This window comes from Nannospalax galili, unplaced genomic scaffold, assembly GCF_000622305.1.
Source record: "Nannospalax galili isolate Female #2095 unplaced genomic scaffold, S.galili_v1.0 scaffold104, whole genome shotgun sequence".
In the NCBI taxonomy this organism is placed as follows: Eukaryota; Metazoa; Chordata; class Mammalia; order Rodentia; family Spalacidae; genus Nannospalax; species Nannospalax galili.
This window is the reverse complement of record NW_008353596.1, coordinates 2,848,049-2,875,210: the sequence shown is the minus strand read 5'-3', so window position 1 is coordinate 2,875,210 and position 27,162 is coordinate 2,848,049. Positions and strand designations below refer to the sequence as shown.

At 45.4% G+C, this 27,162-nt stretch overlaps 1 long non-coding RNA gene across 3 annotated transcripts; it reads left to right on the top strand.

Moving 5' to 3' along the window:
- Positions 1–7,708: 7,708 nt before the first annotated feature.
- On the top strand, positions 7,709–13,605 carry LOC115067299. Of its 3 annotated transcripts, none has more exons than XR_003846726.1 (6): positions 7,709–7,848; positions 8,251–8,495; positions 9,178–9,418; positions 9,629–9,724; positions 10,582–10,651; positions 13,564–13,605. It is a non-coding gene; the product is annotated as an uncharacterized LOC115067299 (long non-coding RNA). The 3 variants fall into 3 exon arrangements; XR_003846725.1 differs by having other exon boundaries at positions 9,626–9,724; XR_003846727.1 differs by lacking the exon at positions 13,564–13,605 and adding an exon at positions 10,733–10,857 and having other exon boundaries at positions 9,626–9,724.
- Positions 13,606–27,162: the final 13,557 nt, after the last annotated feature.

Here is a 27,162-nt window from a genome sequence, read left to right as displayed (position 1 = left end):
CAATCATCTATCTATCATCTATCTATCATCATCTATCATCTATCTATCATCACCTATTTATCATCTATCTCTGTAGCCACATGTCTCTAACCTAATTGCAAAGTAATCTAGCAAATGCAGTAACACACATATATCTTAATAGACATTCATTATTCTTGCTACAATATCAATTGAAAATATTACGTTTCATCTATCAGCTATCTATCTATCTATCTATCTATCTATCTATCTATCTATCTATCATCTATCTATCATCTATCTATCATTTATCTAATCTCTCTCTATCTATCTAATTCCAAATGCTTAATGCTTTGACCTTTCTGTAATTAGAGAAATTAGACCTTTCTGTAATTTTGTAATCTTCCCTTTTCACTCCTGAGTGTGGGACACGCCCTGTTGGCTCGTGTGCTTTCCTGTGTAGCTGTAAACTTTATGTGTAACGTATCCCAATTTCTCTCTTCTGCTAATGTACATTAGGAGGTTTCCCAGGGTTTTCTTCTTTATGTTTGAAACATTTTATTAAGCTCAATGATTAATAATACATATTTTTATTGTAGGGAATATGTAAAATAAATATAGCATATGTTTTTCTATAGTAATTTTTTGAGACAATTGTTTTTAGGGTACAGTTCCGTCGTGCAGCCGTCACCACCATCCACCTCCAGAACTCTTTCATCTTCTCAAGTTGAAACTGTGCCACTTAAACAGTAACTCTGTATTCTTCTCTCCTTCAGCCCCAACCACTCTTCTACTTTCTGCATCTATGGATTTGTCTACTCCTGGGACCTTGAACAATCTCATAGTATGCCCTTTGTGACTGACTTATTTCATTTAGCATAATGCTATCAAGGTTCATACACATTGTACACATGTCAGAATTTCCTTTTAAAGGTTGAATAATATTCCAACATGTGTATTTTGTTAATTTTTTTTAGATATTTTCAACTATTCATTGACAACTCAAAAATAAACAATTGATACTTTATTAACCTTATGTTCTAAAATTGTGCTGTTCTCATTGGTAAGTTTGTTTTAGAGCTTAAGAAAACTATGAATAAAGCTAATTTTACTTTCTATACATATTCTATTGTATATGAAGATGCTCCTCAATTAACAATGAAGGGATGTCCTGACAAACACGTTTTCAGTTGACAATGCATGGACCTAATTGCATCTCATGCATCCTGGCTGAGCAACATAGCCACCTGTAGAGTCTTGGCTGTTTTCCCTCAAGGTCATAGGGCTGACTGGGAGCTATGACTCACTAATGCTGCCCAGAGTCAAGAGAGAGCCCAGGAAAAGACCAAGATTCAAGCACATTTTCTACTGCATGTGCGTTGATATCACAGCATTACAAATCTGACAAACCACCAAGACCAATCTTTGTAAGTTAGGAGCTACCTGTACACACTACCCCTCACTATCCATCCACCCATGGACAAATCTTGATGGTGTTTCCATCTTTGATTATTGTCAATAATAACATGGTGGCGAGACATCCATTCAAACCTCTGCTTTCAATTCTTGAGGTCTATACTAAAAGCTAAAGAATAGACTAAAGTGGAATTGCTGTATAGTAATTCTGCTTTGGATTTTTTGAAGAATCACTGCACTGTTTTCCAGAAAATCTGAACTATTTTTACATTCTTAGTAGTGGTGCCCAAGAAATTCAATTTTTCCATATGTTTTTACCAACACTTGTTATTTTCTGTTGTTTTTGAGTAGCCATCGAGGTATATGTGAAGTGGTTCCAGGATACTTAATACGCACAATTATGACCATTCTTGTATGTACACTCAGATGTACACATGTAAGAGTTGTTCCAGTAACCATAATTGCTGGGAGTACGACACATGTCCTGTTTTCCAAAGTGGCAATGCCAACACACACTGTCATCAGGAGCAGATGGCCGTTCAGTCACTCTGCATCCTAACACTATTTGCAGGCTTTTCTCCCTTCTGTGTGTGGTGCTGGAGGTTGAACTTAGTTCTATCTATTCACCTACTTGTAATCCTTATGCCAATTTCATGCTGACTTACTTGTAGTTGCTGTAATAAATTTTGATATTTGATGGGTCCGTTCTCTGCCTAGCTTAGGGACTCACGCATGCTAGCCAAGCACTCTGCTGCTGAGCTGCTCCCTCTGCCCACTTTCCTTTTTCATTGGTTTGATTGGTATGATATGATGTCCACCGTAGTTTATTTTGCATCTTTGTAACTAATGAGACTGAGCACCTTGTCACATGTCCAGTGGTCATATTTGTTTCCTCTATAGAAGTTATTATTTTTACCTATAGTTCTTCGATTTGCTTTAGCTTTAAGGTGTTTTGATCTATTCTAGATCTAATTCTAATTATTTACTGATTATACATCACAAGTATCTTCTACATTTTTTTCCTTTTCATTTAATCGCTTGTGATGCTGTTTGACAAGCAGGAATTATTTTAATGCAGTCAAATTTCTCTTTCATTTTCTATTGAGACAGGATCTCTCTGTAGACCCAGCTGTCCTGGAACTCACTATGTAGACCAGGCTGGCCTTGAACTCACAGAGATCCGCCTGCCTCTGCCTCCGGAGTGCAGGGATTAAAGGCATGCACCACCACGCCCGGCTTTCTATATTTACTGGGCCTTCCTAGTCCCTGTTTGCCTCACTATGTCAGCCTCAGTCACTCTGCATCCTATTTGCAGACTCCCAATGCTGGATTAAAGGGGTGCGCCACTATGCTTGGCATGTCCTTTCTGTATTTTAAGACGCCTGTTTTTACCTGAGATTATACAGATATTCTACATTTTCTTCTAAGAATTAAGGTTTTTTTCTTTCACAATAAAAACCTGGAGCAAAACCAAAACAAAACCAACAATAAAAACCAACGAGAACCAACCAAACAAACAAACAAAAACACAGGCATGGTGACACAGGCCTTTAATTCCAGCACGTGGGAGGAAAAGACAGGCAGATTTTTATGAGCTCAGCCCAGCCTGATCTACATAGCGAGTTCCAGGCCAGCTATTGCTACAGGGAGGCCCTGTCTCAAAAAAGAATAAAACCATAAACAAACAAAAAACCTGGTGCCACCTGGAATTGTGTGTGTGTGTGTCTGTCTGTCTGTCTGTCTGTCTGTATGTGTGTCTGTGTCTGTGTGTCTGTATCTATGTCTCTGTGTGTGTTCTGACTGGAGAACCAATCCTTCTAGCTTTTATTAGAATTATTAGTTCTTCACTGCTGGTCTTCATGGTATACATTCTTCAGCAGAAATCAGATTTTCTAATATATGTGGGTCCTTTTGGTCACCTTTTGTCTGTTCATGTATTTGTTACTCCCCATGCCAATTCACACTATCTTTTCTTTTTTAGAAAAAGTCTCATTTGTAGCCCTGATTGGCCTGGAATTCTCCAGGTAGACCAGGCTGGCCTTGAACTCACAGAGATCCACCTGCTTCTGCCTCCTAACTGGGATTGAAGATATACACCACCACACCAGGCTCATGCTGTCTTATTTGTGGTTGCTTATAATAAATGTTTACACTTGATGGGCCAGTTCTCTGCCCAGAATCCTGATTTAGGGCTATCTCAGGCTTTCTTGGCCCTTTGCTCTTCCATCTAAATTGAACACTTAGCTCCTTGAATTGTATATAATGCTATATTGGGCTTTTGATTGGAATAGCATAGAGATAATTTGTATGAACTTTCCTTGTTGCCCGTGAACACGGTATGCATCTCTATGTATTGTGCTTAGATTTTTCTTCAATGTCACAATGCAATTTTATAATTTTCTTTAAAAGGCTTTCATGGCGTATTTCAGATATCTGCCACTGATCTTGTAAACAATATCTTTCTAAGATTAAAATAATGCTATGTGTGTCTGTGCACTTGAGTGCAGGTACCTGTGGAGGCCATTAGAGGACATTGGATCCCCTGGAGCTGGTGTGGTAGGCAGTTATCAGTTGCCAGAAATGGGTGCTGGGAACCAAACCTCGATCCTCTGAAAGAGCAGTACATCCTTTTAACCCCTGAGCCATCACTCCAGCCCCTTGTAAACAGTATCTTGTGCCCACTGCTAAATGTGCTTGGAGTCATATTATATCTCATGTGTTTTCCCCCCTACAGCACACAGCCTTTTACTAAGGGTCACTCAATACTTGTAGGGAGGAAGGCCAACCCCTGCCAGTGGACATTCCAGGTTTCTGGCTTTCATTTTGCTCAAGTCTCATTCGTTGTTCAGTTTCCCCAAGTGCTTCAGGTTTGAGGTCTGATAAGCTTGAATCTCAGTCCTGGCGTTTGCAACTTCTGCACCCTTCATCTCTGTGAGCGTGGGTGAGCCTTGCAAAGTAGAAATGGTAATGTTCGCTTTTCTCCAGGGGTGGCTGATGACTCTGAGGTAGCAGAGCTCAGTGATTAACATGGAGCCGAGCACTAACGGGAGCTCAGTCAAAGCTAGCTTTTATTATTACTCAATAAAACCTTTTTCTTTCCTTATGCTTTGCCTCACGTTGATTATTCTAGCTGAAATCAGTGTTTGAAAAATTGGGGAAGTAAAAGTCAGGTTTGTGTTTTCTGTTTCACCTTTTCTTCATACTATTCCTCCTCTTGCCAGGGTTAAGTGGAGGTACCCAGCCAGTGCTGGGGGAGGGCTTGCAGATCCCCCAGTTAGTTGCCAGGAGAGTAGAGAGTAAAGGTTCTACCTGAGGATGCTACCACCCAGGAGGCCTCTGGAATCTATAGCCCCCAGTCTCAGCTACTGCCTGAGGTCATGTTTCAGGGCTGTTCCCTGGCCTCACTGCCTCCTTCCTATCTTGCCTCTAGAACAAGATTTCTTCCATCTCAATTCCACTGTCTGATAATAATAGTCATAGAGCCTTCCTTGGCTCCCTAGTACCTGTGTGGAATGAAGCTTAAGTTCATTAGTCTGCTTTTCCCAGGCCCTGCATGAACTGGCCTGCCTAATGGCTATCACCCATCACTGCCCTGACTCCTATTCTGTGTGTGTACACACGTCAGTAATTTGCAGTACAAAATTGCTGAATAAGAACCATGCAATAAGGACCCCGAGGCTCAGGGAAATGAAATGACTCATCAGTGACTCCCCCAGCCAGGAAGCTCAGAGCAGGATTTCAATTTAAGTCTCTGGCTCCCAGGCTGATTTCATTCCTCCGGTCATTGGCCCTTCCACCAAGGTATAAAACCTGTTTGATTCAGTTTAACACACAAATAACCTAGGGGAATGTTGGCCCACAGATTCTAGCTCCTTTGTACAGCTTCTACCCAAGTGAGTCTAAATAGAGTCTGAAATAGGACAGGGAAAGGGCAAAGGGCAAATGAGCAGCCTGGGGGAGAGAAAGTGAGGAGGACTGGCTCTTTTCACCTAAGGTTGAACTCCCTGGCTTGGAGCTGGTGACTAGGTTCATGGGCAGGGCAGGGCTGGGTGAGTGGTGAGGTAAGCAGAGAGGATGATGGGATGACGTAGCCTTAGTGGTGGATGGAGGAAGTGATTACCACCAGGAAACAAGCACTGAAGCCTAGCATGACAGACAGCTGAAAACAGTAGCAATGGCATCTTAGATTCTTTATATCTCTCCGTGCAGTCTTTACACCAATAGTCCTCAGAAGTGCTGATCGCCGTTTGTGTTTCACCGAGGAGACTGAGACACAGACAGAACAGGATTTGCTCCAGAACACCCAGCCAAGACAGAGCAAAATCCAAGATGTACCTGGGAGCTCCCCATGCCTCAGTTCTCTCTCTTCACCCCCACCCCCAATTCTGCAGTCTACTCTGCTCTTCTAAATGTGGCCAGACATTTGAGGGGCCATCAAAGGTCATAACTTCTGTTTGATGTAAGATATTCCTGTAATAAGGAGAATTTAAAGTAGAGAGACACAACATTGTGTAGATGCAGTGTTAACCCCCTGCCTGCCACCTCTGCTCCACCCTGCCTTACCTAAATGTTCCCAAGTCTGTCCTCGGTGCCTATCTAAGGTCTCTTCCTGAGTCCAACTTAACAAGGGGGATCCAGAACTGAGGATGACCAAGGGATGCTTTGGGATGTGAAGAAGAGACAGAGAAAATTGTTACTGAGCTGTCCACTTAGTGACCCAGGAGCTGTGTTAGGGGCAGGATGGGGAGTGGGTCAAGCAGTGGTCAGGGGTGTCTTTCTGCAGTCTTTCTTTGGGCCTGCAACATCAGGGACAGGTATAGAAGGGGACAACGAGGGAGGAAGGTGAGGGGCAAGGGCAGTGGGGCAGAGATGAGCAGAAAGTGTTTGTGTAAAAATGTCAGGATGAAACCCATGATTTTGTATGCTAACTAAAAAAATTAGTGAAAAATCATTATTGTTGATGGGGCTGGAGATATGACTCAGCAGTTAAGAGCATACTGCTCTTCCAGAGGACCCAAGGTCAGTTCCCAGCACCCACATCAGGCAACTCACACCTCCAGGGGATCGGACACCCTCTTTTGGCCTCCACAGGGCACCCACACACACATGTACACATACATTCAAACAGATGCACACCCATATACATAAATGAAAACAGATCCTAAAAACCATTATTCTTAATATTATTAATGAACATAATAATAAATGAATTGATTTATTTATAATTTCCCCTTCTTGTAAGGATAGCAGTCAGGTATGGTTGGATCCACCCTAATGGCCCACTTTAGTGTAATTACCTTTTTCTTTAAAAAAATTTTTTTTGGTCCTTTTGAGAGAGGGTCTCCCTGTAGCCCCAGCTGGCCTGGGACTCACTATGTAGACTAAGCTGGCCTTGAACTCACAGAGATCTGCCTGCCTCTGCTTCCCTAGTGCTTCAATAAAAGGCGTGAGCCACCACACCTGGCATGATTACCTTTTTGAAGGCCCTAACCCAAGTACAGTTCCACACTGTAAGGATTCAGAGCTTCAACAGAAAATCTTCAGGCAGGAGTAGGGATCAGCCCAAACCCTGACCCTGGCTTCTCTACAGCACATGCTTTTTTTAGCCAAGGAGTCCTCATGTCTGAGGAGCCTTCCCCAGTGGCCTCCCTCATCCATCCTTCCCAGTCATGTCACCCTGCTAGCTTTTCCTTCTAGTCTTCTGCCATCACCAGAGTTGTCTGTCCCTCCCCAGCAGTGTACTGCAAATATTTAGCAGCCAGCCTTTGGGTATAGGCGATGGCAGGGCTAAGGGTGCTTTATAATATTTGCCAATTTTTGTGGTGTAAATATACCCACCATGGCAGATTTTAATTTACCAACATGACCTAAAACAGCTCAGCACTCTGAAAAATCCAACAGCATTTATCAGAGCAAGTGTCATCTGTTTCAAGTTTCTCCACCAAGATGTAGATTTCTCTGAGGCCAGAGCTTGTGGTTTCTTCTCAATAAAGTGTCTTGATCCTGGTATGATGGCGTACACCTTTAATCCCAGCACTCAGGAAGCAGAGGCAGATGGATCTCTGTGAGTTCTAGGCCAGCTTGGTCTACATAGTGAGTTCCAGGCCAGCTGGGGCTACAGGAAGACCCTGTATCAAAAAAAAAAAAACCATAAATAAATAACAAATAAATGTGTCTCTGTAGCTACAGCAATCCCCAGGACCAACATATAGTTTGGAAATTATTTGTTGAACAAAGTGAATTCTTTAACTCATCTTAGAGAACTTTGTGAATTGGCTGTTTTGCTGCCCTGTAGACTTTGATCGCCCCTTTGCTGCCAGACCTACAGCACACCCCTGGTGACATCTAGGTCTCCCAACAGTCACGTGTTCCTTGTCATGTCTCTGCCCAGACAGCCCTAACCCTGGATGACTTCTGCTGCCAGGGGGACTCAGCCAGAAGTACGGACCCCTGCATCTTCATCACAGCTGCAAGGTTAGGTGCCCCATGGGCTCCCCAATCTTATTGTGCTTTCTCTCTGGCCCCTGACCTCAGAGGATTCCTGACCTAAGTGCAGGGCCCACAAGGGTGATATCCAACAGAAGGGCAGCGATGGGGAGCAGCAGGGCAGAGAGTGCTTGGAAAGGGACTCTCACCTACACTACAGTATGTTCCAAGGCAGCTCTTGCCCAGAAAGAGTGAAATTCTCTCTTTGTGAGAGAATGGAGAAACAGATGAGCAATTGTGTGCCTGCCTGAATAGCAATGATTAAGGAATGCCTGGAAAGAGCTCTGCTGAAGGCTCCAGGCACGAGAGAGCTCTTGAGCTCGGGAGAGTGTTCAGGGGGTGGGGCCGGACTTATCGGAAGATGACAGCCCCTCATTCCTTCCTCATTAGGTCACCCAGCTCCCAGCTCTGAGTGAGGTGTCATCCTGTGAGTCCCACCTTGACTCACTGCTTTTTGGGAGGCTGTAACCTGAAGGAGGAGAGGAAAAATGTTCCCGTTGGCAGGACAGTCTGTGAAATGGGGTAACAGTACACAGGTTGTGAGAGCAATGTGATTGTGCCGGCTGGAACCAGGCATACAGTAAGCAATTAGTACAGGAGGACCCTGTGAATGTGGATTTCGCCACCTGAAGCAGGTATCTGTCATCCTTTGTTCCTGGAGCTGAGAAACAGAGCCTGGCATATGCGTACTCAATAAGTTTGTGGAGGCTGTGGATGACATAGCTATCTTCTGGTAACAGCCAGGGGATGCCAGCTCCAGCCCAGAGCCTGGCTCCTACTGTGCGTCGTGCTGGTGCCGCAATCCTTCCCTTTCCCCACCGGCTGCCCCAAGCAGTCCTGACAGGCAGTGAACACACAGAGACTATGACTCATGACGGTCCCTACTTCTCTAAACACTCCCTGATCGGTGCAATCTCCAGGGCAGGCTCGTCAGGGGGAGCTGACAACTTGGGGTACAGCGGGTTCACTTTCCCGTTAGCTGAAGCATTGATCAGCAGGTCAGCTGGATCTCTCAAGGTTCTGTGTGAGGAAGGGAACAGGATGTTCAGTCTTGAGAGAGAGACACCCCACAAAACAGGAAGTGAGCCTGGTGTGGCCCTCACCACAGCCTTTCGGTTTGAAGCTCAATTCTCTCCTTGTACTGACCTTGAACTTACCTTCATCTTGGGAGGCTGCTCACAGATGGTTGGGGGGCAGGGCAAGTTCAAGAACAATCAGGAAAATGTGTCAGAGAAGTGCTAAACCACTGTAACTGTGCTCTGACTGTGCGCCTGGTTCTACACAGGGTAAAATGATGCCATTTATGTCATTTTACAGAGATACCAGCTGTTCCCCAGCCTCTATTGTTTGATGGGCTGAACTTTTGCACAGGCCCTTCTTCAACTTCAAATGCCCTTCCTTCAGCACCCATCTCCAGTGTCCCATCCTCCCCAGCTTGCCTGAGACAGTGAACCACAGCTGATATTTGGGCTTGGGTGGCTATACCTCTCTGTTCCCTGGTCCCTCCAAAGTCCCAGATGGCTTTCTGTTCACTTTGGGACCCAGAAGACACCCGCAGGTAAACACACAGGAGGGGAGGAGGGGTTCTCTCTTTCCACTTCTTAACACTTTGTCTTTTCTCCTGTGTGCCCCTCATTTATTCTTTTCCAAGAACAATACTTGTCACATTGTATTTGAAAGCAGAAGGGGGGGCACAATACCTTCTGGGCAGGCACCACACAAGGCATTTAATTATTTACCTGTAAAATCTATACTCTTTCCCCAGCAGGAAGGCATCAGAGGAGAAAGTGCTGGAAAGTCCTAATTCCAAGGAAATGGGTGCTGTGGCCTCCATTTTATAGATGATAAATGAAGGCACAGAGAGGTGAGATGAGTTACCTACAATCGCACAGCAAGCAAGTGGCAAAGCTGTGATTCCAGCCCCTTCTTCCCAGTTCCAAGCATTTGAACAGGCAGACTGTCCTCACAGCTTGAGTATGAGGCAAAATGAGGAGAAGTTGTATGACATTGGGCAGAAGGAATACATCAGACCCAGATCCAGAGTGCTCCATTCCTGCCTCCTAGATATGACAAGTCCTGGCTCCCTGGAACAGATGGTGACTGGCCTGTGCAGCTGCCCCAGGCACCTCCAACACATCTAACCACTTTCCCTTGAGGCCCCTCTGCTTTTTTAAGGAACATTTTTCTGTTTGTTTTCTTCTAATATTGATCCTGCTCTAAACACTTTCTTTTCACTCTGTGTACCAGGATTTGGGTAACCTTCACCCTGAGGAGCTGTACAACACCCACAAAGGCTCCAGGAACCCATAACTTCTCAATAATGCTGAACTGAGTGAAATTTCCCAGTACCCGCCTCCCCCGCTTGACTAATGCTGCCTTAACTTGGCGGAGCAACGTCCTATTTTTGAGGAACCCAGTCATTCTGTTTAGAGTCTATTTGCTATGCTTGGATGGCCTTCTGAATCAGTTTTTGCTTTTGAACTGATTCACTCTTCGCCACTTCCTTGTATAGAAACCCAACAGCCTTGAAGGCTTAGCCTCAGCCCCAGCTTCTGCAAGGGTCACCCACACCCACAGCACCCCCCACCATCCCCTTAGTGTTTATTATGTTGTTATCCTTATCATTTCTTATAATTCTTGCCAGGACTCTAGGAAGACAGTGTTATACCCATTTTTGAGAATATGACACTGAGCCTAGCTAGTTTCACTCTCTTGTTCAAGGTCACCTGAAGGAAACAATGAAGTTCGGAAGCTGAGCCTGGCCCAGGCCTCCAAAACCAGGACCTGGAAGGTGGGTGTTTGCAGGGCCTCCAGTTGCAAGGCTGGTTTAGGCATCTGTTGCAACTCTATGCTCACTACCTGAATCCCACAGACACTGATGCACAGCTGGGCCTTCCTATCCCTTCTCTGGAGCCAGGGACTGGAAGCTTCCGCAGCTTTGTGTTTCCTATTCTCTGGAGCGCTGAGGGACAATCTCATCTGACACAATGAATGAAGTGGCTCTGGTATGGCCCAAAGGGATGAGGGGGACCCCTGTGGACATGCATCCTTCCTAGCTGAAAATCACCCAGGGGAAACTCAGGGTTTCTGTAGCTCCAGATGAACGTTGCCAGACAAAACCCTCTAGTGATTTTTTTTTTTCTGGGTTGAAGTGGCTGAACCTTTATGTAAAAGGCTCAATGCATATTTAATTCATGTTCATATGGGTAAGCCCTGCACCGGAGGCAGCTTGGCTTGAGCCTTTGGGTGCTGCCCTCCCTGTTACCTGTGCTTGGAGGCATGCTCCCTACTACCCTGACGACAGGCAAGCTTAGAGACTCCAGGGAAGCAGAGGAAGTGAGAAGGTAATGGTCCTTCAAGAAGGGAAGGCTAAGAGGGGAGACTAGGCAAGGCTGGCTCATTCCACAGGAAACGTGATAGGGACAGGCCTTTGGACCAGGATGGGACAACAGAAAAGCTAGATGAAATAGAAAGGCCTGAGAAGGGTGACAGAGGAACAAGGTGACTGTGGGTGTCATGTGGAGATACTAGTGTGGCCATCATTCACCTTAGTATTTTCTGAGTCTCACTCTGTAACCCAAACTGACCTCATACTTGGGGTGATCCTCCTGCCTCAGCTTTCCAAGTACTAGGATTGCTGCAGTGAGTTGCTATGCCTGGTTTTGACTTGTTTTGTGCACCAAAGATCTTGCTGACCTGGTCTGCTTTTTGCTTGTCTTCCTGATAACCCTATGCCCAGCTTTCCTTGGAACCTCCCAGCAGGACTTGGTTTTACTTGTGCATCTATCATAGCAGCTATTGGCTGGTGGATTTGAGGCCCAGAGTGCACACTTTGTCTTTCGATAAGAGCAATAGGAGTGGTCCATTGGGGAAGTAGCCAACAGCCTGGCTTGCTAATGTTTCCCAGAGATGAAAAATCAGTCGTCCAAGGCCTCAGGGCAAGAGTACAAAGGGAGTCACACATTTGGGATGGACCAGCTAACTGTCCAACTCAAGGACTTCTTGTCTGATGGCTTTGGCCATAATGGCAAGCGTTCACTCCTGCGTCTCCTCTGGGCAACGTAGAGACCTGGCCTGGTCATGGGAAGCAGTAGCAATGGCTGTGATAATCCTAACAGCAAACTCTGATGCAGCATTCACTCCGGGCCGGCAGCAGGCCCAGCTTCACTATTTCATCTCCCTTTCTTTCGTAAGAACAGTGACCAAAGAGCTGGACTGTGAGGCCAGGCAGGCCAGGTACAAGTCTCAGCTCTGCTACTTCCTGGCTATATGGTCTTGGACCAGTTACTTTACCTTTCTGCACCTCAGTTTCTTCATCTTTAAAAATAAGACCTAGCGCCTGGCATGGTGGTGCATACCTTTAATCCCAGCACTCGGGAGGCAGAGGCAGGTGGATCTCTGTGAGCTCAAGGCCAGCCTGGTCTACATAGTGAGTTCCAGGACAGCTGGGGCTACAGGAAGACCCTGTCTCAAAAAGACCAAAAAAAAAAAAAAAGACCTAGCCATCTTTATTTCTTCTTTTGAGAACTCTCTGTTCAGTTGATTAGCCCATCTTAAAAGGTGTTCAACATCACTAGTAATTAGGGAAATGCAAAATAAAACCGCTTTAAGATTTTATCTTACCCTAGTCAGACTGACTAAGATCAAGAGAACAAATGTTGGAGAGGATGTAGGGAAGGAAAACACTCACCCACTGCTGGTGGGATGGCAAACTTATTCAACCCCTATGGAAAGCAGTGTAGAGAACTCTTAAAAATGACAAATGAACCTACCATTAGACCCAGTTATACCACTCCTTGGTATATACCCAAAGAACTCATCCTATTGCAGAGACACTTGTACATCTGTGTTTGTTGCTGCTCTTTTCATCGTCCTATTGCAGAGACACTTGTACATCCATGTTTGTTGCTGCTCTTTTCACAATACCTAAGAGATGGAAGCAACCTAGGTGTCCCTCAATTGATGGAGTTTTATTCAGCAGTAAAGAAAGATGAAATAATGAAATTTGCAGGTAAATGGATGGATCTAGAAACTGTTATGCTAAGTGAAGTAACATAGACTCTGAAAAGCAAACGACGTATGTTCTCCCTCATATGTGGATCCTAGCACCAAATCCTTATAAGTGAGTATGCATTCAGACATAACTACAGGAACCAGGATAATGGAAAGGAACCAGGGAGGTAAAGGAAAAGAAAGAATCTGAAAGAGAACAGTATAAAACAGGTGTTAAGAAGGGAGATATGGATAAAAATGAGGTTATTTTAAGGGGAGGGGGGAGGGAAGGGTATACAAGGAACCTAGGGGATAAAGGGAAAGAAAGAGCTGGAGAGAGAAGGGTATTATTAAGGGAGAAATGGGGAAAACAGGGGCACCTTAAATGGGGAAACCATGGTGGAAGGGTTGACAATGTGAGAGATAAATAATGCCTAGCTAGTTTTAGAAAACCAGGGGGAACCATATTAGGCCAACAACTTACTGACAAATTATACATACAACCAGATCAAAGAATGTAATATATGTTTAGGCAAGGTTTATCTGAGAGTGTTTGGTCTTTGCCCAAACTCTATCTATATGGCACATGGTAATTAAAAGCAGGAGACTGGTGGAACTAACCTTCTTGGATGTTTAACAGCCATACTATGAGGCCTATACTAATTTGGACAGAGGGACATAAAGGACAGTTTTTGCTCCTTTCCCTCCTAGGTCGACTAAGTTCCAGGGGACTATGAGCATCTATCAAAATGTCTGTTACTGTGGTGAGTCACCTATCCTCTTGATCAAAGAGGCCGTGGAGACCCTACCAGATGGACCTGAACCAGGGTCCAGTCTACGAAGAAAGAGGAGGGTCAACACAGAGGAATCATTTCCTCTATGCTTCCAAGTGAAGCCAGCCATGGTCAAGAAGGACCTTTTGACTTATCTTCACATAGATGGAACTGGTAAAAGAAAGGAGCCAGAGGCTCCTCCTAGGCCCATGTTAGCCCTGAGAAACAGATCCTCAAACCACCTTAAGAGTAAAAGTAAATTGGTTTGTCTGGGTCAATTGTAGGGTCTTAAATACCCAAAAGGAAAGTATAACCAAAGATTAATGGGGTCAATATAATTTTTTAAGAGTCCATATGTATAGCTAAAGGCTACATAACAAGAGACAATGCCAGACAGGGAATACCATCCTTTGAGTTACTGGCCAGGGCAGCCCAAAAGACTCCCAGATAGTAACCCAGCATAGAACTGGGAAAATGAACAGCAGACCCCAATCTTATCTAAAGGAATATTGACAACTGATTGCTGCTAGACAAGGAACAGCTGATCTTCCTAAGACAAGGACCTCTAGATAGGCTGACTAGATTCAGGGGATGGACAAGCACTGGGGAATGGCTAGGGGTGCCGATAACACAGTGGACAGTAACAGGGATGACAGAGTGTATGGGCTCCATTGGGGGAGGGCTATGGGAGGGTGCCTTTGGGAAGTGGGTATATATATGAATAAGATTGTGTGGGATGTTCTGTATGATATACACACAAAAAAATCAAATTAAAAAAAGACATATTTGAGGAGGAAGTAAACCTGCACCCCAAGCTCAGTTAGCAAGTTCAATAAACTCCTTAAGATTCTTCAACCCTGAGTTTGGGCAATTTTTTTTTTTTCCTCAGGCTGTCGCAAGAGCCTTGGGAGGAGGGAAATGGATGCCACGTGCACCACCCAGCAGTGAATTTGACTAACAATGCCTTTGGACCAAGCAGTCTGGAGGCAGAGGCCCTCAGATCTCTGTGAAATCTAGGCCACCCCGTCTCCATAGCAAGTTCCAGGGCAGTTGAGGGTACAAGGAGGCTTTGTCTCAAAACGATCAAATGTACTCTTGCTCTGGAATGTGTTACTGAATATGTTAAAGCTGTAATGAAATTCTTCTTCTAATCCTGTGGTTATTAAATAAAAAATTTTTAAAAATATGATCTGTTAAAAAGTTAAAAAAAAAATAATAAGACCTTTGCTGGGTATGGTGGCACACACCTCTAACTCCTGAACTCAGGAGGCAAAAGCAGGTGGATCTCTGGAAGTTCCAGGTCAGCCTGGTCTATACAGAGAGTTTCAGGCCAGTCACAGTGAGACACTACCTCAAAAATAAAATAAAATCCAGGCATGGTGGTACACACCTTTAATCCCAGCACTTGGGAGGCAGAAGCAGACATATCTCTGTGAGATCAAGGCCAGCCTGGTCTACATAACAAGTTCCAGGATAGCTACAAGGAAAACCTGTCTCATAAAAACTAACTAAAATAATAAGAAATAAAATGAGATGATATTAGTACTTAATAATAGCTCCCTAACAGAGAGCAAATGGTACATAGACACACCTCAACTTATAATGGGATTCTGCTCCAACAGACCTATCATAAACTGAAAATATCATTAAGTTAAAAAATGCACTTAATACACTTTCCCCCCTGCACACTGTTGCTCAGCTCAGCCTCCTTTAGCCACCGTGAAAAAGCTTACCCTAGCAAAAAACCATCCAGCACCAGGCTCGTGGTGTGATAGAGTGGGCAGTGGCTCCTGCATCCACCAAACACTGGAAGTGAGCCACAGCATGGCTTCCCACCATTGTTATGAGTCGAACATCATTAACTGGGAACCATCCACCTCAAAGAAACAAGCATCAACTTTCTCTTTCTGTGAATTGTGGAAGGTAAGTACATGAAAGAGAGTTACCTTTCAGAGCTCTCAGCAAAAGGGGCTTTTCAATAAAGGTATTGAAGTTGAGGTTCCTTTAGTGGCACAGGTCTACAATCTCAGCACTTGGGAGGCTGAGGCAGGAGGATCAGGAGTTGGAGGCCAGGGCTAGGGAGATGGCTTAGTGGGTAAGAATACTTGTTGCACAAGCATGAGGACCTGAGTTCAAATCCCAGCACCTACATGAAAGCTGGGCATGGTCACATGTGCCTTGTAACCCTAGTCAGGGGTAGGTGAAGGGGTGGAGGGTGGGATGGTTGGGGGTGGGGAGAGGCACTCTTTGGCTAGCCAGCCCATCTAGGTGAAACACGGAGAGCTCCAGGTTCAGTGACAGATGGTATCTCAAGGGACTAAGTCAGAGAGTGATAGACAAGGCACCTAACGTTCTCCTCTGGCCTCCACGTATGTACTCATGGGTACATGCACCTACACACACATGCAAACAGGTATGTAACACACATACCACACAAAGAGTTGGAAGCCAGCCTAGGCTACACAGGGAGACTGTCTAAAACAAAACAAAATGAACAAACAAAACTGCAAAACCATAGTTGATAGCTATGGTTCTAATTTATAAATGAGACTCAGAGAGAGTAAACTAGTTGCTTAAAATCACACAGATGACAAACATCAAAAAGAGGATTTGAACTCAGATCCATTTGATATCCTAGCCTACGTCCCAGTGCCACAGAGCCAGTCCTGATGGTCATGGAAAGATCCAGTGCCTGGTCCTGCATTGGAAAAGGGAAACATGAGTCACCAGTCATCCCTGGGGAGGGAGGAGAGCCCAACTTCGGGGCAGAATGTTCTGCCAGATGCTGGGGAGCAGCTGCCAGCACCCTTGAATCTCTTTCATGCTGAGGAAGGGGGAGGAGAGAGCAAGGGGCCGCAGTGTCCAAGTCAGTGGCATGCCGCCCGGATGGGGCCGTGCTGGTGACGTCAAGCTTGCACATCTGGCCTCTGGAATTCTGAGCCCCAGGATAGGCCCTGGCTCCTGCTGTTTCTAGTGGCAGAAAGGAAAGTCTTCAGCTTCTTCGAACTCTGCCTGGCCCCAGTGCTGATGTCTGAAGACAGACTGAAAGAAGCAAGGCCCAGGCTGACAGCTTGGAGGTGGGTCCTGTCTGAGGCCCCAGCAAATACCTTGGTTTCCTCATCTGCTCTGGGTCAGGGTCAGGAGAAGCAACTGTACCCAGAGAAAGCCAGCTGTGTTTGGGGGATCAGCTGCCTGAATTAACAGAGTGCTGAACGGATATGCTTCATGCGTCCCTAACGGTTGTCCCAGCATAGGCAGGTGGTCACCCCCTTCCTGACCTTCTCAGTAGATCTCCTTCCTCTGGCTCCATCTTCCGCTTTGTTCCAGACAGAATGAGGTCCTGCCTGGTTCCTTCCCTGTGCCAAGCAATCTGAAGTTCAGCCATGTTGCCCTCCTTCCCGCCCACTGATGGCCAATATCATTTCTTCATTCTACCTGGGAAAGTTTGGGACTGGCCGGTGTGACTTAGTGGTGCAGATGATTCATTTTGGTCCCTAACAAAAGCCCAGGCCTTCCCGAGGTGGCCTCTGCTCTAGCTGGCCTGTCCCTGGGTTGGGAATGAGTCACCCTGGTCTTCTTTCTGGGACTCTGATTTTCAATTTGCATGGGCCTCCCTTGAAGTGAACTTCAGCTCCCTTTACTCCGGAGGGAGTTTAGGCTGGGTCTGGAAGCAGCAGCCAGCATAGGGTGGTGGCAAAGGGGAGCAGGCTGCTTAGTGCAGGAGCCTTGAAACCCTGCTTCCTTCCTATCATCTCCTCCCTGGCTTGGTGAAGGCAGGGCCTGTAGCCTGCCGTTTAAATTCCTTAGCCAAAAGTGGAAAAACAGCCCACAATTCCATAATGTGCTGGAATTTTAAAAAGTCTCTTTTGATAATATGATTTGCCCGGGGGACAAGTCACCACTTCCTTGTGTGGATCAACCATACCACCTCAATTTCCTTAGCCACAAAGAGAGTCATCCCAGGGGTTTGGCAGTCATTATGGTCAGTGAACATGGTCAGGAGAGGAGGGCAGGAGCTCACTGTCCTGGGGGGATAAACCTACTCTGAATCTCCACAGGGAGAGGAGCCTCTGGGGTTGGAGGTTTACATGGGCTGACTCACTTCCCCTCTCCTGGCCACAGGTTTATCAGTAAAATGGAGATGATAATACTTACCTCACAGGTTTTTAGTAACTTGGGCCCTACTTAGTGTCAGGAGCTGCATCCTGGGTCACATCAGCCACTGGCTGGGAGAATGAGGTCGTTCCATCAGGTAGGCACCAAGACTTAGTGGGACAGTCTCATAATGTGCTCATGGCTGAGGGACGATGGCATTCAAGGGCACAGAGATCTATCTCTCCTGGATAGTAGGCATTCAATAAACACACTCTGAAGATGGTGATGCTATTGGCACAAAAATAGAACCACAGTCTTAACCATCAAAGAGACAGTAGAGATCAGGTTCTTATTTTAGGTCACATCCTTGCCTTACCAAGGGGGCTGCAAAGGCCCAGAGAGAATAAAGGCCCAGCCAGTGGAGGTTACCACAGGCCGAAGATCAGATGGAGACTCCCATTTTCCCACCCAGTCTTTCAGCACACTTCTTCACCCAGAAGACTGGGAAACTCACCAGCCTCATTTTCCTTCTAGGAATCACTGTGACTATAACTGTCCAGGGCAGAAATGAAGGGTGCAGGCTGGCTTGGGTCACCCAGAAAGATCCAAAGGGATCAGCAGCAGCAGCAGCAGCAGCAGCAAGGAAATGCCTCTACTTTTCAAGCTCAGCACCACAAATCAAGGTGCCAGCTCTGTGGTGGAAGTTACAAGGGATCCCATGTGTCTGTGTGTCTGTGTGTCTGTGTGTCTATGTGTGCAAGTGTGTGGCTCAGAGACAACTATCCTCAACAACAGAGATGAGCTCTGTTTAGTCCTCACGGTAGCCCTGTGGGGTAGGTGCTCTGTGAACCACAGCCAGTGGAGGCACTGAGAGGCTGAAGAGCATCTCAAGAGTCCATAGCTACTCCCTAGTGGGGCTGAACTTGAACCCAGAGCATGTGACCACCTGCACCACTTTGTTGTCTAAACCCTTTCTGCTCATGTTTTTCTCCTCAGATTCACACAGCATCACCTCTGGGGCCTCACAGTATCTGTGTGAACAGCTCTCTGAGGCCCAAAGAATCTTCACCACGGGCCTAGCACTGAGCTTTCTCAGTGGACATTTTCAAACCTTCCTCCATGCCAAGGCCTACGCTGACTGAAAGGAACCAGTGGGTGGGGTAGGGAGAACGCTTTCCAAACTGTTGGCAATTCCACGTGACAGCTGAAGAAACTGAGGCTTTAAGGGATTGAGTGGTTTGTCTAAGAGCACCGGGTAAGAGGCAAAATTGGACAGAACCCCTGAGCATCCCAAGTGCATCATCTCTTCCCCTTTTACCTGGGATCTGCATTTCTGTGACCCTCTGGGGGCTTTTGTTTCGTTTTTTGTTTGTTTGTTTTTTGAGACAGGGTCTCCCTGTAGTCCTAGGTAGAATTTATAGACCAGGCTGGCCTCAATCTCATAGAGATCCGCTTGCCTCTGCTGGGATTAAAGGTGTGTACTACCATACCTGGCTCAACCCTCTAGGGTTTATGTCATCTGATGAGGAATAGGAGACAGGGAGTTAAGGAGATTGCTGGCCCTGAGGCAGGAACTGCAGGAAGTCCTGGGCTGAGAAGACTTCTAAGAAAGAGAGAGACAGCAAGGAACATATTTGTCCTGACCTCAGGGACGAGAGGGCCAGAGGTCAGCTTGGCTCCTGCCTCAGAGGCTGGCCCGTATACTTGGGCTCTAGCCCAGCTTGGCTCAGCCCAGGCATGAAGTCACTGAGGCTCTTCTGTGGTTCTTCTAGATACTTCTCTAGTCTACCTCTCTTGGCCTTCCCAGGGAGGTGGCAGGGGCTGAAGCCTGGGCATGGTGACTAGGTTGGGAGAAGGCTCTTGGTCTTTTACTCCTCAGATGCACTGACAGCACAGTGGGGACTACATTTTGAGTCAGGGGACTTAGCACAGTCGCTTTTTTGGGAATTTAGGGCTCTGAGCTGTAGTCTGTAACAGAACAATAACCACACTGCTGCCTGGGGTAACCAGGGTATGTGAGATCAGAGTATCCCTAAACTCTGACCCAGTTGCTGTACTTCCAGGTGAGGAACAGGTGCTAGGATGCTGTTCCAGGTGGCTTGAGCTTCCCTGTGCCTCATCTAGGCCCCAGGCATTACTTGTGCTCCTGCTGTGTCTAGCAGGAAGACTCCAGGGACAGAGGCAAAGGGACAGTGCCCCTGAGTCTAAGGATGGGCCTGTGTGGTTTAGGACCAACACTCAGGGCCCCTAAGCCTGCCCCTGTGTGGTCCCTGGCAGCGGGCAAATTCTGATAAGATCTTCACAGAGCATCACTGGTCCCTGTGCTTGGCAATGCTGCCTTGGTGAACTCTCAACTCCCTGAAATGCCAGAGGTAAACCTGGTGGCTGTGAGGTTACCAGGATGACTCTCTTCTAATGACCATGACCCAGTGAAGCACCAAGGCTGACCATCTCAGGAGGCTTGGTCCTCCTCATCCTCCCTGACAAGGCTTACTCTCGTAGAAGGATTTTGAAGGGCTTAGCCCCTGTGGGCTTCTGCTCTCTCTTCAGCCCACACTTTGACCTTTTCTTTCCAAGGCTATATGGGTGTTTCCTGTCTCTGGAATAGGTAAAGAAAGGGGAAGGAAGGGTGCTGCTGTGATTCTCTAACAGCTGGTAAATTGCTTCAATTATCAATTTTAAGAACAATACACCCTGGATTTAAAATGGGCCAACGCTAGAATGGCTGTGGGGAATGGAAGTGTAGGCCCAGCCCTACACTTTCCTCACGGCTTCTTAAACTTTCTCTACTCACAAGTCCTTTGCCTGAGAAATTTTTACATGACTCCTGGGCACATAGGTATTTGATATAAGTATACAAATCAAACATTTACTGATAATAAATCATAAAGAAGTTTTTTTTACTATTTTATTTATTTCTTATTTTATGTATATGAGTATATTGCCTACATGTATGTAAGCGCACCTGTGTTGTGCAATGCCCAAGAAGATCTGAAGAAGGAGTCAGATCCCCAGGAACTGGAGTTATAGATGGTTGTTAGCCGCTATGTGGGTACTGAGAACTGAACCCGGGTCCTCTGCAAGAGTAGCCAGTGCTCCTAACTGCTGAGCCAGCTTTTCAGCCCCTAAAGAAGTTATTTATTTATTTGTTTATTTGTTTACTTGTTTATTTGTTTATTTATGGTATTTTCGAGACAGGGTTTCACTGTAGCCCCAGCTGGCCTAGAACTTGCTATGTACTAGGTTGGCCTTGAACTCACCCTCCTGCCCCAGCCTCCCAGGTGCTGGGATTAAATGTGTGTGCCACTGTGCCCAGCTTTTAAAAAATTTTTAAGCTAAGTCTCACTATACAGCCCTGGCTGGCCTCGATCTTAGAGATCTACCTGCCTCTGCCTCTGGAATACTGGGATAAAGGCGCATGTCACCATCCTCAGCTCGTCTAATGATTTGTGTGTGTGACTCAAGTCAGCATCCCAAAAGGCAATTTTAATATCAAGCATTCTAACATAATACAATCCCAAATTATATTAATTTTATACTTACATGCTGAGGAGTAGTGGTAAGAAAATATTAAAAATATTTATTTTCTGTAATTAAACCATTATATTTCTATAAGAGCAGAACTTTGTATGTACAATAAAACACTATGATTTCTAACTGTAATCTCAAGTCTCAGCTGAGGCTTTTCGCTCAGAGTTCACCGGCACCGAATGTCCTGTCAGTACGCTCAGGGCAGAGTACACACGGGTGCTCAGAACCAAGGCTGCAATGAAAACCCATGACGTAATGAGTGAGTACTGCCAGAGACGCTTCAGATGCTTTGTGCACTCAGCAACCTTTTACCAGTAGTTGCCAATTTGTTGGCAAGCCTCATATTCAGTTACAGTACCCACAGTTGAAGAAGCTTTTCTGGAGAGGGCCCAGGAGCTATGTCTGTGATTATAGGTCCATGGACATACACATCCACTTATTTTTAAAAAGGAAGGAAGCTGCAATATGCAGGTCAACCTTTCAATGAATGGATATTGATTATCTCTATGTGTCAGGCGCCGTACAGGCCCCCTGCGTCCTTTCTTAATGCTGGGCATTGAATACAATCCTGGTGATCAGGCATCTCCAACCTCAGGACCCTCAGGAAAGATTTCAAAATTTCCCCCAAGCCCAGCCTTCACCAGCAGGGGTTAAGGAGTCCCTGAAGACCCCAGGTGTGGCCTCAGGCTCCTCACACTGGGAGTAGGAGCAGGCTCCTTCTCCAAAGGAAAGGAAATGCGCCTAGCAGTCCTGGTCCAGTCTCACAGAGCGAAATTCAGGGACACATCTGTGTTGCCATTGTAATGTCACGGTCTCTCTTTCTCCAGGGGAAGTCTGCTGTGCCAGCCAGGGCCTGGGTGTACTTGAGGTTCCCTTCTGTTAGTCACAGAAACTGCCAGTGGGAACTACAAGGTGCTATGGTCAGGGACCCAGAGATGGCCTGTCCTGTGATGGCCCACTGTGTTTCCTGGAGCAAGTCAGCCTAGACCACACCTCTGTCCATTTCTACAGAAAGAATTCTATAGACACTCACCCCAGTCTGGAATGCAGTGTTTTGATAATTGGGTGGCTTATGAATATACTATGTAAATGTCTGTGTATCTGGGTGTGTGTACATCTGTGGGTGTGTTTGTGTGTGTCTTGGTGGTGTGTATCCTTTTATGCATATGTCTGTATGTGTATATGTGTCTGTTTCTGAGTGTGTTTTACTATGTACTGTGTCTGTGTCTATGTGTATGTTGTATTTATATGTGTCCATGTGTCTGTTTGTTTTTGTTTCTGGAAAGGTATGTTTTGCTCACTTTATGTCTCTCTTGTCTAGGCTTGTGTGGCCTGTGACAAGTGTCAATAAATACCTGTCTAGTATAGGACCTGAGGTCCTGAGGTGGTGAGGTACCCACTCTAGCCACTAGGTTGAGGTTTCCCAGGCCCTGCCTTGTTTGGACACCTCAGTAACTCAGGGAGGAGGTGTAGAGGCCACTCCCCCATCTCAGGTGAGGAGCAGAGTCAGAGGCCAAGGAAGTTGTCACCCTGACTTTGGCTGCCCTTTTCCTCTAGCACTCCTGCAGGCCAAGGCTTAACCTGACTCCCCAAGGGCCACCAAATAAGCAGCTTCGACCTTGAGCAAGTCCTTTGCTCTTGCTCCCTCCCTCTCTCCCTCCCTCCCTCCCTCCCTCCCTTCCTCTCTCCCTCCCTCCCTCTCTCCCCTCCTCTCTCCAGTAGCATGATTTTATCATCCAGACGTTGGACTTTCCAACCAATATGTACATTCACTTCTCTTTCCTCTGTCAACTTTTTAGATAGAGGGTAGCTAGCAGTCTGTGTCCCTCACGTGTCAGTGGGCTCGCCTTTCCTCACAGGGACAACACAGTCACATTTTATTAAACACATTGTCCTCTACCATGCTTTTTCTTATTCTTACATGAATATAAGTCTCAAAGAAATGAAATTCAGGACTGGCCTTCCAACCACGCTTACTTATTAACTCGCTGGCCTTCATGTTACCCCACATATCTGGACTTTGTTCTAGGATTCTGAGACTAAGGACTACTGGGAAGTGGAAAGGTCTATTCTTACACCAATCCCTGGTGATGGATTCACTGTTATGATGCTTCTAGAACCCTCTACCACAGAAGAGGTTGCAACTTTCCCAGCCTATCACAGTGAAGAAGGGCTGGAGGTGTGACTCATGCATAAACTGATACTGGCATCAAGTTTTTATTTGCAAATTTTTCATGATAATTTTGAGCAAAATTATTTTAACTACATTTTTATTAACACCAGTATTGTGATGCAAAAATGTCCTCAACTATTAGTTATTAGTGGGGAGAACAGAAAGAATACTGCATTATCATAAAGGTCAAACTTAAGCTGAATCTATTTGAAAAAAATTGGATTTGTGACTAGGGCTACGTAAACTCGATGGGAGAATGTGTGCCCAGGACACACGGGCCTGGGTTTCATCCCCAGCATCACACATACATAGGAAAAAAGATAAAAGTTACATTGTGGTACATTTTAAATACTGTAAACTTTGCCCTATTCAGTGTTCCCACTCTAATCCTAGGCAACCATTCATCTGTTTACTGTCTAAATTTGTCTTTCTTGGACATTTCAAAGAAGCAGAACACAATACAGAGCCAGGGCCAAGTTTCTTCTCTGTCAAAGTCACTGTGTGTCGTCCATATGGGAGCATGCGTGGTCTTTCTGTTTTTGCGTACTAAGTGATGGATTTCATTATGGCACTTTTATACATACAGGTTTTGTGTTTGCTCTTTTTTAATATTTTATTTATTATTTTTAGTTTATATGTATGAGTATACTGTCTGTATGTATGTAAGTGCACCTGTGTTGTACAGTGCCCGAGGAGATCAGAAGACAACTGGATCCCTTGGAACTGGAGTTACAGACAGTTGTTAGCCACTGTGTGGATGCTGGGAATTAAACCCAGGTCCTTGGTAAGAGCAGCCAGTGCTCTTAACCACTGAACCAACTCCCCAGCTCCTTATGTTTGTTCTGATTTATATCTGCCCCTCACTGTTCTTCCCATACCCACCTCCCTTGTAGGTTTCCTCCCTTCTCTCAAATAGTCTCCTTTTCTGCTTCTATGTCCTGTGTATCCCATTTTGACAACCCCCCCAGGATCTCTTTCTTCCTCCCCTCTCATAATCTCCTTTCTAACCCCCCACCGATGCACACGTGCGCGCGCACACACACACACACACACACACACACACACACACAGGCTGTGGTGTTTGCCTGAGTCTGACTTATTTCATTATGGCTTGCTCTCTCCATTGCTGAGTAGTAGCCCAGCATGTGCATAGACCACACTTTACCTGTGCATTCATTAATTGATGGGAATTTAGGATGTTTTATGAAGGAGTCATTATGAAGAAGGCTATGATGAGCATTGGCTCAAAGTCTTCATGTGGATACATTTTTCACTTAGGTAGACACCTGGGATAGCTGCTAGGTCATATGCTAACTAATCATATATATATATATATGAATATATAAAATCTATCTATAAAATCTATCTAGATAGTATATCGTATATTTGTTTATGTATCATCTGTCTATCATCTATCTATCATCTATCTATCTACTATCTATCTGTCTACCATCTATCATCTCTATCTAGATAACATATCTTGTATTTATCTATGTATCATCTATCTACCTATCTATCATCATCATCTATCTCTCATCTATCAACCTATGTATCTATCATCTATCTAGATAGATAGATCTTTCTGAGAAACCTCCAAACTGTTTTTAAAAAGACAGTACTATTTTGCATCCCACCTGCAGTACATGAAGCCAATGCTTCGTATCCCCGCCACTATTCCCTACTGCCTGTCTTTGTGATGCTGTCATTCTAGTGGTGGCCACTGTGGTTTCTGTCAGCCTGTTCTTGATGGTGGTTGTTCTAGTTTGGTTTCTTTACTGTGATAAACACTATCCCTGGCCCACATTTCTTGTCCTGTCTTCTCTCTCTCTCCCTCCCTCCCCCCCACTCTCTCTCTCTCCCTCCCTCTCTCTCTCTCTCTCTCTCTCTCTCTCTCTCTCTCTCCCCCCTCCCCCCCACAGGTGTTTTTCTGTTTCGTTTTGTTTTTTTGACACAGGGTCTTGCATTGTAGTTCAAGTTGGTCTGGAACTTGTTTTATTATATTTATTTATTTTTATTATGTGTATGAGTGTATCGCCTGCATGTGTGTAATGCACCTGTGTTGTGCAATGCCTGAGGAGGTCAGAAGAAGATACTGGATCCCCTAGAACTGGAGTTACAGACGGTTGTTAGCTGCCATGTGGGTGCTGGGAATCGAACCTGGGTCCTCTGCAAGAGCAGTCAGTGCTCTTAACCGCTGAGCCATCTCTCTAGCCCTGGTCTGGAACTTGCAACACTCCTCCTGCCTCAGCTTTCTGAGCGCTGGGATTACAGGCATGCAACACTACCCCTAACTCTTTTCATTCTCTTAATGGTGGCTGTACCCCCATCCTAGCTTCATGAGGTATAACTGACATATAAAATTACATAAATGTAATATGTATGTGATGGTTTAAATGAGATGTCTCCCATAGACTCGCGGATTTGAATACTTAGCCCCAGTTAGTGGCTGTTTGTGGAGGCCTAAGAGGTGTGGTCTTGCTGGAGGAAGCACATTGGTGGGGGTGGGATTTGAGAAATCATAACCATGTCCCATTTCCAGTTTCGCTCTGTTTCCTGTGTCTGTTTGAAGATGTGAGCACTCAGCTTTCTGTTCCTGTTGCCTTCTGCCTCGCCTCCCTGCCATGATGAACTTTTGACTTTCTGGAACTATACGCCCAACTAAACTCTTCCTTCTATAAGTTGTCTTTTGTTTATTTGTTTCTTTTGTTTTGTTTTTGAGACGGGGTCTCCCTGTAGCCACAGTTGGCCTGGGACTCACTCTACAGACCAGGCTGGCCTTGATCTCACAGAGATCACCTGCCTCTGCCTCCCTAGTGCAGGGATTAGAGATGTCTATCACCACACCAGGCTTCCATAAATTGTCTTGATCATGGTGTTTTATCACAGCAACAGAAAAATAACTAATACAGTATACAATTCGATCATTTGGTATATGTATAAATGAGCTGATAGCCCCACCACAATAACATACCCATCAAATGATGTTTTTTTGTTTTAAACAGGGTCTCACTATATAGACAGCCAGAATACCCTATGTGGACCCAGGTGGTTTCCGACTCACAGAGATCCACTTGCCTCTGTCTCCCAAGTGCTGGGATTAAAGGTGTGCACTACTATACCCAGCTGAATGGTGGATTTTAAGTACAACAGTTTAGAATTCTGTTTTTGATGTTGTAGCTAAGACATCTTTGCCTAGCAAAAGGTTTTGAATTTGGAAGAACCCTCTCCATATATTCTCCTAGAAGTCTGTGTGGGTGCACACGCACATGTGTATATGTGTATGAGCTCTATCCCCAGTGCCTAGCCCTGTAAGTTTTATTGTCTTAGCTCTTACATTTAAGTCAATGATCCCTTTGAATTAATTTTTGTTATGGTATGTGATAGATAGGTGCTCTCAGACCTCCCTCCTTCATGAGAACTCACGGCCAGTTTTCTTTATTCATTATATTTAGTGTGTGTGTGTGTGTGTGTGTATGTGTGTGTGTGTGCACATATGGAGGTCAGAGGACAATTTGTAGGAGTTGGTTCTCTCCTTCTACCATGTGGGTCTTGCGGATCTCTCTAAGGTCATTAGGCTTGGTGGTAAAGGTCTTTACCCGGTGAGTCATCTCACCAGCCCAACAACCAGTTATTTTACTTTTTTAAATTTTTTTTTTTGTCTTTTTGAGACAGGGTCTCCCTGTAGCCACAGCTGGCCTGGATTCACTATGGAGACCAGGCTGGCCTCAAACTCACAAA